This window comes from Octopus sinensis, linkage group LG9 (assembly GCF_006345805.1).
Source record: "Octopus sinensis linkage group LG9, ASM634580v1, whole genome shotgun sequence".
NCBI lineage: Eukaryota > Metazoa > Mollusca > Cephalopoda > Octopoda > Octopodidae > Octopus > Octopus sinensis.
This window is the reverse complement of record NC_043005.1, coordinates 24,454,021-24,464,020: the sequence shown is the minus strand read 5'-3', so window position 1 is coordinate 24,464,020 and position 10,000 is coordinate 24,454,021. Positions and strand designations below refer to the sequence as shown.

The 10,000-nt window shown below is 38.0% G+C and overlaps 1 protein-coding gene across 3 annotated transcripts in view; it reads right to left on the bottom strand.

The window, feature by feature from the left end:
* LOC115215842 (somatostatin receptor type 2-like) overlaps positions 1–10,000 on the bottom strand; it is a 317,928-nt gene that overhangs the window by 105,754 nt on the left and 202,174 nt on the right. The gene's annotated exons all lie outside the window — the stretch shown is intronic.

Sequence of the window (10,000 nt, the reverse complement as noted above, 5' to 3'; positions counted from 1 at the left end):
TTATTATTATTATTATTATTATTATTATTATTATTATTATTTTATTATTATTATTACGGTGGGGAATTTGCAGAGCCGTTTAACTTTTGATAGTTTTCCGAGCTCTTTACGTTCTACCTTCAAATCTCAACGAGCTCGATAGAATTAAGTATCAATTAAGAACTGCGGTCGAGGGTATCAACTAGCTTCTTCCTGCCAAACCTGCAAGTCTTGTACCTAAATCATCATCGTCGTTGTCGTCGTCATCATCATCCTCGTCGTTATTATTATTATTATTATTATTATTATTATTATTATTATTATTATTATTATATTTTATCATCATTATCATTATTATTATTATTATTATTATTATTATTATTATTATCATTATTATCATTATTAGTATTATTACTTCAACGATGAAGACAATATTTCTTTGACAACTTTCTATCATAATTCGAAATGTTGGGTTTTCGAGATGCAATTTTCTGAAGACACGACATACGATCTTTATTTTGTCATGTAATAACCATACAAAAATTGAACAAAATACGGCCACTGTAAAAGGAAATGTTTCAAATGTGAATTAGCGAACACTGCGTGTCAGGAGTAAACCTGAAAAATCACGCTGCTTGTATAAGTAATTTTCTTTACGTTGCATGCTGCTGTTTTGTTTTGTTAGGCACACCTACTTCAGTTTAATTTAGAAGCTATTTCTAACCGAGAATTCAGTTAAAATTTTCTATTGAATTTCATATGTATGTTCTAGGTGATAAATCATAAATCTTTTAACCTAATGGCTTGGTAGTGCAAAATTCGTTGGAAATTTTATATCTATAGTATTATTAAGACCACTTGTATTAAGCATACTTTATTTAGTTATATAACCTTATATTCTGTTCGGTGCTATTAACCAATGAAATATTTGTCAGCTGTATAGTGTCATTTGTATGTTTCTCTATCCCTCTGTCCATTTATCTATCTATCTATCTATCTATCTATCTATCTATCTATCTATCTATCTATCTATCTATCTATCTATCTATCTAGGAGCAAAAATCAACCGGGAAAAGTCAGTGGGCTTGCGGCTCGGCACCTGGAGAAGCAAACCCATGCCGTCCACCAGTACCTCCGTCGTGGGACGCTGGACAGACGGCCCGGTTGAGTTGCTCGGGGTCTGGTTCGGTCCGGACCTCCAAATGGAGAAGAACTGGAACGAGATAACGAGTAGGGTGGTCACTCTCGCCCAGCAATGGGCCGAGAGGAAACTGTCCCTAAAAGGTCGGGCGGAGGTGGTGAACGCGTACATCGCGTCCATCATCTACTACCGCCTGACCGTCGTACCTTGTCCGACCCTACCATCACCAAACTAGAACGCATCCTCTTTCCGCTTCTTGTGGAAAGGATGCGTCCCGATGGTCAGGCGATCCATTTGCTGTCAACACCCGTTAAAAGGAGGGCTGGGCATGCCGTGGTTGATGATGCGCAGACACGCGCTGAGACTGCGACATCTCCGGCTCTATGTAGACGACGGTGAACAGGTGTGGTCGCCGTTTGTGAGGCACGCATTCCCGCAACTCGTCTCCATGACCGAACTACAGTCGTGGATCAAAAAGAGGCCGAAGAAGGCGAATGGCACCGCGAGTGTCGCGTTGCTCTCAAGCAACTCTGCCGTCCCGGGTCGACCTTGAGTGACTTCAACACAACCAAAGCATTCTATAGGGGATTAGTGGAGGGGAGGTACGACGACGAGCTCGGGGCAAACCTGGGCGTCGACGAGGAATACCTGACCCGCCTGTTTCAAACGACTTTCGGCCGGGACCTATGGACAACTTCCAGAGATCCCTGGCCTGGCGGTGCTACCGAGAAGCGCTACCCGTTCGGGATAAGCTCTATAGGCATGGCTCGAGAAACACGGGGCCGACCTGCCGAGATGCGGGCAGAGCGACGAAACCGCTCTGCACGCAATCGTGCAGTTGTCCAGCAATTTCCCACTGTGGGCTTATGTCGAACGACTGCTGTCACGTGTGGGACGTGTCGGTTTATCAGCCGAGTCTATCGTTAATATCGTCACGCCTCCTTCCTTCAACGGGAAGGAAGAGTTTTTATCATACTTGTGGCTATGGCGAAAGAATGTATCTGGTGGACGCGTCTGAAAGGATTAGAGACAAACACTTTCCTCTCTGGTCAATCTCTCATCAACTTCTTCAAGTATCACTTGAAGAAAAAAGTGAGAGTAGGAGGGCAAGTTTTGTCTAGTGAATGTTTTAAAAAAGATGGGTGAATGTAGCAAGAATGGCACGTATGAATGACGAAGCCACCTTGACTATGGTTCTATGAACCGTAAAATTAATACAGAGAGGTTGCTTATTTGCAAAAAAAAAAAAAAAAAAAAGAAATATAACATGTGACTTCATTGACGAGGTTACCGTGGTCTTTCCGTAGGCTTTTCTTTCCACGGGTAAACCTCCTGTCCCCCCCTTTACACTTCATATGACATTTCTGTGATAACGATCCCTATTGATCAATTTTTTTTCCTTCCCCTTTTTTTTTAACCCCCTTTTTTTTTTTTTTTGTCCTCTTCTCTCCTTTACGATCCCTCCTTTTGATCGACCCCCCCTTTTATTTTATTTTATTTATTTTATTTTTTTCTTATTTTTTTTTTTTTTTTTTTATTTTTTATTTTTTATTTTTTTTATTTTTTTTTTTTTTTAAACCTTCAAAAGAAAAGCTCTACCTTGTAATTTGTTCTATCTGTGTGCAGCCCTGTGTGGCTAATAAAGAAACATATCTATTTATTTATCCAACTGTTTGTCTGTCAATCTGTCTATCTATCTATCTATCTCAGTAGAGGGAAGTAGACAGAGCTAGCGAAGGTGTATCTTCAGAAAGAACACGCGGTGAAGTTGGTTAATAATCCGTTCAGTTTATTTTCTTTAGATTGCTGACAACTAACAGTGGCTTCCAGATCCAGTTCTATATATTTAAATTAGTATAAAAATATTTAATACAAACAACCTTCAAAATGCTATCTTATAAATAAACACTGAGGCAACAGAAATAAGACAATATTTGTAATCGACAATTATTTTATCAGGTACGAGACAATTATCAACATGTACATACAATGAGAACATAATGAGGTTGAAACCTCATTATGTTGTCATCAGCGAAGCACAGATTTTGCTCTTATTAGTAAAATAGTAATGAAGAAATCACTAAGCGATTGTAAAAGAAAGTACATATGTATGCAATGACGTCTAGAAGTATTTAGAGGATATAGTTGCATTAAGTAATGTGGTTATTTTGCTTTTTTTTATAAATATAACTATTTATTACCACAAATTGCTTGATATCTCATATAACAGAGAGGGTGACTGAATTGGGTTTTTAAATATGTTTGAAGAAGCAACCAAATCTCAGTCAAATTGCACTTTACTGTCTTTGGAAAAGAAATAGATAAGCTGAGAGAGTGAATAATAGAATGCGTATGCATGCGTGTGTGTATGTGCGTGTGTGCGTGGGTATGTGTGTGCGTGTGTGTGTGCGTGTGTGCGTGCGTGTGTGTGTGTGTGCATGCGTGTGTATGTGTGTGTGTGCGCGTGTGTGGGCGTGTGCGTGCTTGTGTGTGTGTGTGCGTACGTGCATGTGTGTGTGCGTGCGTGTGCGTATGTGTGTGTCGTGTGTGCATGCATATCAGTGTTGTGCTGGCAGTGATATAAGCGGTTACAGATTGATAATATTGACATGATCACTGTGTCTCCCGACCTGTCATCAAAACATGACAGTTGGTTGTGACATTTGGCTCCACTGTGCCATGCTCACCGATTGTATGTTGTCATATCACCACTCTGTTATCAATACACCGGTGATACTCGACTAGTACTTCCTTTTATCGAAGGATAAAACGTAAAGTTGATCACAGCGGGATTTCAACTCAAAGTATAAAGACCCGGAGCAAGTATTTTGACCCACATTTTAACCATTCTGCTGACTTGTTCAGCCAAGAGCGGACAGATGCACGGCATATCTGCTTACTTGTAAGAACAGCTGCCTCATAAACGCGAGAGCTTTGTGTTATATATAAAGCTTATAAACTGGCCAAGTTTACTGAACTATATCTACAATGAAAATAACAGCAATTAGAACGGGGTAAAGCTGGTGGTGTTCACCGAGCTGCTTGAGAATCAAGTCTCCCTCAAATCACATCTAGTCTCTTAAAAAGAAAAGGACTCATTGGACAGTGTAGTCATAGAGAGCCATAAGGAAGGGGAGATGGTTACAGCCGGAGCGCCTTTTGCAATATGGCTGCTCGACCAGAGCTGATCTGGAGCCAAACAATCACTATGCCAGTAATAGCATCGACGTAGTGGTTAGAGTGTCAGGCTTACAATTATTAATTTGTAGTTTCGATTCCTGGTCAAGACACCAGCATGTGTCCTTGAGCAAAAGACATTATATTATATTTATACATCCATAAATGAGCACCAGCCGAGTACTAGTATAACTCTTTCTCTCTCCCTTCTCCCTCTCTCTCTTTCTCTCTCTCTTTGTCGTCTACAGTCACGTTATTTATTCTCTGCTGATTCAAGTGTTGAAGGGCTGCACGTGTGTCTATATCTGCTCGAAACCACAAAGACTCCTTAAAGCAAATAGCGATAGCATGGTACAGGCTACAAAGCCATCCTCGCTTGCGAATGTCGGCGAAGGTTTATGGTTCAGGAGTTGCAACAACAACGACAACAAAAACAACAACAACAATTTGTAATACTTCGTTCCAACATGGGAAGGACAAACAGGAGATTATGGCACCATCTGGTGGCACACAGTTCGAAGATTTGGAACTATTTAGTGGTACAAAGCTTGGGATTAGGCAGTTTCTGTTAATATAATGTTATTTGCATTTGAAACGTTGGAATAAGGTATTTATTTCTAATATTGACATGAGCCACACATTTTAATGTAAACTTAATAATCGATTATATTAATCCCCCAAAAGTACCTTATCTGGTACTTTATTTTTTTCTTCAGAGAGATGAATGACAAGATTAACCCAAGTTGAATTTGAAATGAGAATGTAAGAGTCAAAGTCATAAAAAACTGTCTGTAACGCAGGCACTAGGCCTGAAATCTTAAGAAGGGGTGAGTCGATTAAATTTACTTGGGTTCTTGACTGGTTTCTCATTTTTCGACTCTGGAGAAATGAAAGGAAAACTTCATCTTGGTAAAATTTGAACTCAGTACATAAAGGGCCGAAATATACGATTCTGCCGTGCCACCATCGTAACCGTAATTAAATAACTCAAACCATAACAAGCCCCAGGGTGCTTTCCCCTGGCCGCTTCACCTGCTTTAAATTACAGCCAAATTCTCTCCGACTACATCCTCCAGTTATAAAAAAAAGGGACAAAGAATGAATGTGTGTGGGTGGGTGTGTGAGTATGTGTGTGTGTGTGTGTGTGCTCAATAAGTGCTGATCTGCGGTTAAAAAGAAAACAAAGCAGGAGGACCATGCATTGACACATCTGACGGGGATTTAGACAGATTCCCCCAATAGAAATATGTAGAAGGATGAAGGAACAGACTATACTTTTGAAATGTCAGGATACGATATTAAGAAGTCAATGCAATTCAACGAAGTGTCAACTGTCTTAATCAACCAATAGTAATGTGAATTAACGCCATAGAAATATCGGTCTATTCTCCCGATACATTACAATGAAAAACCAACGCTTCTAACATTTTCATTTCTCGTTTATGTTATTTTGTTTCATTTTCTTATTATGTATTTTATTAGATTTTAATTTAGTTTTTAACTTATTTGCCGTGTGTGTGATATTGAATGATAAATGATGACGAATACGTATCAAATTTGAGGATAAAAAAAACAGCGAGAGAGAAAAAAGTTAAGAAAAATAGCATTGAAGGAAACAAAATTAGAAAGATACAAACAATCCCCCTCTCCATGCTTCGCGCGAAAAATACACAAAATGCAAAGAAACCCGAGAGATGAAGCAAAGGATGATGTTTGGAATAGCATAACAACACCTAACACAAGACAAAAAACAAATCTATAACTGTCAAAAATTTATGTAAAAAGGAGAATGTTGATGAAACAATTTGAAGATCGACAGAACAAATTTTTGTTTGAAGGAATAACGTCATTTCAGAAAATTTAATGATTTCCTAACAACCTTTTTTTGCAACACATCTATACACCACTCTCTTTTTCCATCTATCCACCCACCCATCCATACATGCATGCACGCTTCCCTCAATCCATCCATCCATCCATCCATCTATCTATCTATCTATCTATCTATATCTATCTATCTATCTATCTATCTATCTATCTATCTATCTATCTATCTAACTAACTATCTAACTAACTAACTAACTATCTATCTATCTATCTATCTATCTATCTATCTATCTATCTATCTATATATCTATCTATCTATCTATCTATCTATCTATCTATCTATCTATCTATCTATCTATCTATCTATCTATATATTTCACACATATGTAGGGAGTGCGTAGGCATGTGCACAACATACACACAATGTGTATGTGTATGTGTATGTGTGACGTGTGCATATATGTATTAGGGGAATTTGTGTGTATATGTGCGCATGAGCTTCTATTTCAACGCATATACATATACACGCATATATATATATATATATATATATATATATATATATATATATATATTATATATATATATTATATATATATATATATATATATGGGCCGCTGGTGGCAATAAAATTCTACAAAATTTTCCTTGCCACCCTATATTGATTAATTATATATATGTATGTATATACACACACACACACACACACACACACACACACACATATATATATGTATACATACATACACATATACATACACACATATGTACATCCGTTCATATACTCTCACACACACACAGAAACACACACACAGAAACACACATATATATGATAAACACACATGTATGTATGCACATATTATTTATGTCTATTTTTTGGGATGTGTGTGCTTGTGAGTAAGCAAGACAATTAAACATTCGCAAGCATTTATACTTAAATAAAACCCATTCGTTCCTAGATGTTGCCACATTGCAACGAACAATACAGACACACAACGCATCCACACGCACATGCGCGTATGCTCTACTATGTATGTGTGTTACTGCATGTAACCTAATATCCTCCGTATTGATTTGTTGAGTATGAAATTATTTATTACACACACACATACACACACACAAGCATATATATACATATACACACATACACACACAAACACACACACATACACACGCACGCACACACACACACACGTATATATATATATATATATATATATATACACATACACACACTTTATTCAAATGGGTCTAAGGAAAATAAAAGGTGTCGTACTGCATAAGCCTAATGAATGTGACTACGCAATTTCTATTCTTTTATCATTAGTTAATTAATTAATTGATTAATAGTATGCTTTTACTATGGTTTTCTTTGCAGTATAAATATAATGAGTGCTAACAACTGGTTACTGGTATCACTGTTATTAATGGAAACATGATAAATGGGAGGCGTAGGAATGGCTATGTGGTAAGTAGCTTGCTTATCAACCATATGGTACCGGATTCAGACATTTGCCCTAGGTGCCACGCAATAGAACTGAACCCGGAACCATGTTGTTGGGAAGCAAGCTTCTTACCACACAGCCAATGTTACCAAAATTATCTTGAAGTACAAAAGAGTAAATTTATTCAATAAAATCGCAATTGGTTTCAACCACGGCCTCCAGACGACTTAGGAATCCTTCGCAACTCTTCTGGACGGTCTCCTTGTTTAAGATGGTGAATGTTGCCATAATTCTTGTCTTCACCTCGTCTTTGGTGTTGCAAGGAGTTTTGTTGGTCTCTCGTTCAACTGCGCCCCTCACATAAGCACCAAGGGGTTGCAGTCTGGGGAGTTAGGTGGCGAAATGTTAGGAGTGATGTGGTCGCAGAAATTATCTGACAGCCATGACTAGGTTCTCCTGCTTGTATGGCATGGTGCAGAGTCCTGTTGCCAGACATAGTGTCTTCCAGCATCCACTGTTGTGCGTCATTAATATCGTATTAATCATTAAACTATGTTTCCAACAAATGTACTGACATCAAAATTATAGCGAGCATGCTCTTAAATTTCTCTAAACTGGAATTATAGTTATCAGGAAAATCCAATTATGTTTCTGTCTAAGGAAAATATAAACTAGGCACGAGCTAACGCTGGACCAACCACGTTGTACTTTACTATATTACGGACAGGTGCGTCCTTAATAATTTCTTCTGTTATTCTTTTATTGGTTTCAGTCATTAGATTGCGGCCATGCTGGAGCATCGCCTTTAGTCGAACAAATCGACCCCAGGACTTATTCTTTGTAAGCCTAGTACTTATTCTATCGGTCACTTATGCCGAACAAGTTACGGAGACATAAACACACCAACATCGGTTGTCAAGCGGTGGAGGGAACAAACACAGACACTCAAACATATGTATATATATATATATATATATATATATTATATATATATATATATATATATATATATATACGACGGGCTTCTTTCAGTTTCTACCTACATAAATCCATTCACAAGACTTTGGTCGGCCCTCGACTATAGGAGAAGACATCTGCCCAAGGTGCCGCGCAGTGGGACTGAACTTGAAAACATGTGGTTGGGAAGCAAGCTATTGACCGCACACCTGCTGACCACACAAATTCTCGATCATCTTAGTACTGCTGTAGTCAGCTTTCAAAGAGTTCGTGTTATTGATTTTGTGGTTCCTGTGACCAAATGCAAAATAGCTCTGTTAGAAGTTTAAAACCTTTTGCAATATTTGAAGCAAAACCCACATTTTACAGAGGATCAAGCTAGGTATATTTATGCTGCCACAACCTTTCATGACTTTTTTTTAGGCACAAAGATATATGAAAAATTCAGTTCTTGACAAAATAATCAATCTAATTTAAAGAATCCTTGTAGTAGGGAGAGCACATAAAAAATTGCTTTCGTGGTAAGTAGTGTGTGTGTATGTGTGTGTGTGTGTGTGTGTGTGTGTGTGTGTATGTGTGTGTGGTTAAGTGTTAAGAAGCTTGCTTCCAAACCACATGGCTCCAGGTTAAGCCCCACTGCGTGGTGTCTTGGGCAAGTGAATTCTATAATAGCCTCGGGTCGACCAAAGCCTTGTGAATCGATTTGGTAAGCAGAAACTGAAAGAAGCCCGTCGTATATAAAGGCACACACACGTACACACACATATTTGTGTGTCTATGTTTGTCGCCTCACCATCGCTTGACAACCGATGTTGGTATTTTTACGCCTTCCTAAGTTAGCGGTTCGGCAAAAGAGCACCGATAGAATAAGTACTAGCCTTACAAAGAATAAGTCCTGGGATCGCTTTGTTCGACTAAATGCACGACTCCAGCATCCGCAGTCAAATGACTGAAACAAATAAAAGAATCTGTTGAAATTTTAGAAATCGACGACGAATGTTCATGAAAACTACGTGACGGCGATTGTAGCACTTTTCTAAGTTTACCGAGTATTCATTTGTTTTTCTCTGAGGGAATTTTAATCTAGGTTTAATTTTAAGAAAGTGTCTAAAAATTAACTACATTGATATTACTGGTTATTGTAATTCTTAAGGTAAAGTCTTTAAATACTTTATAAGATCCTTTAATAGTTTAGCATGCTGATAGCAGTTTATGTGGCGGAAAATTGACACGCAATCCTCTCTGAAGGGCCATAATTTGTTAGGTGGGATTTCCTCCGAAACAAATCCTGTCAGTCCAATATTTCAGTTAATTCGTTCGATCGCGTAGCCATGTCCAGCAGCGTCATTACGTTTGTGAGAAACACGATTATATATATATATATATATATAATATATATATAATATATATATATATTAACCGGTGTTGTTCAAACGATGAATACTTTGCGTAAATCATTGGTTCGTTTTGTTCT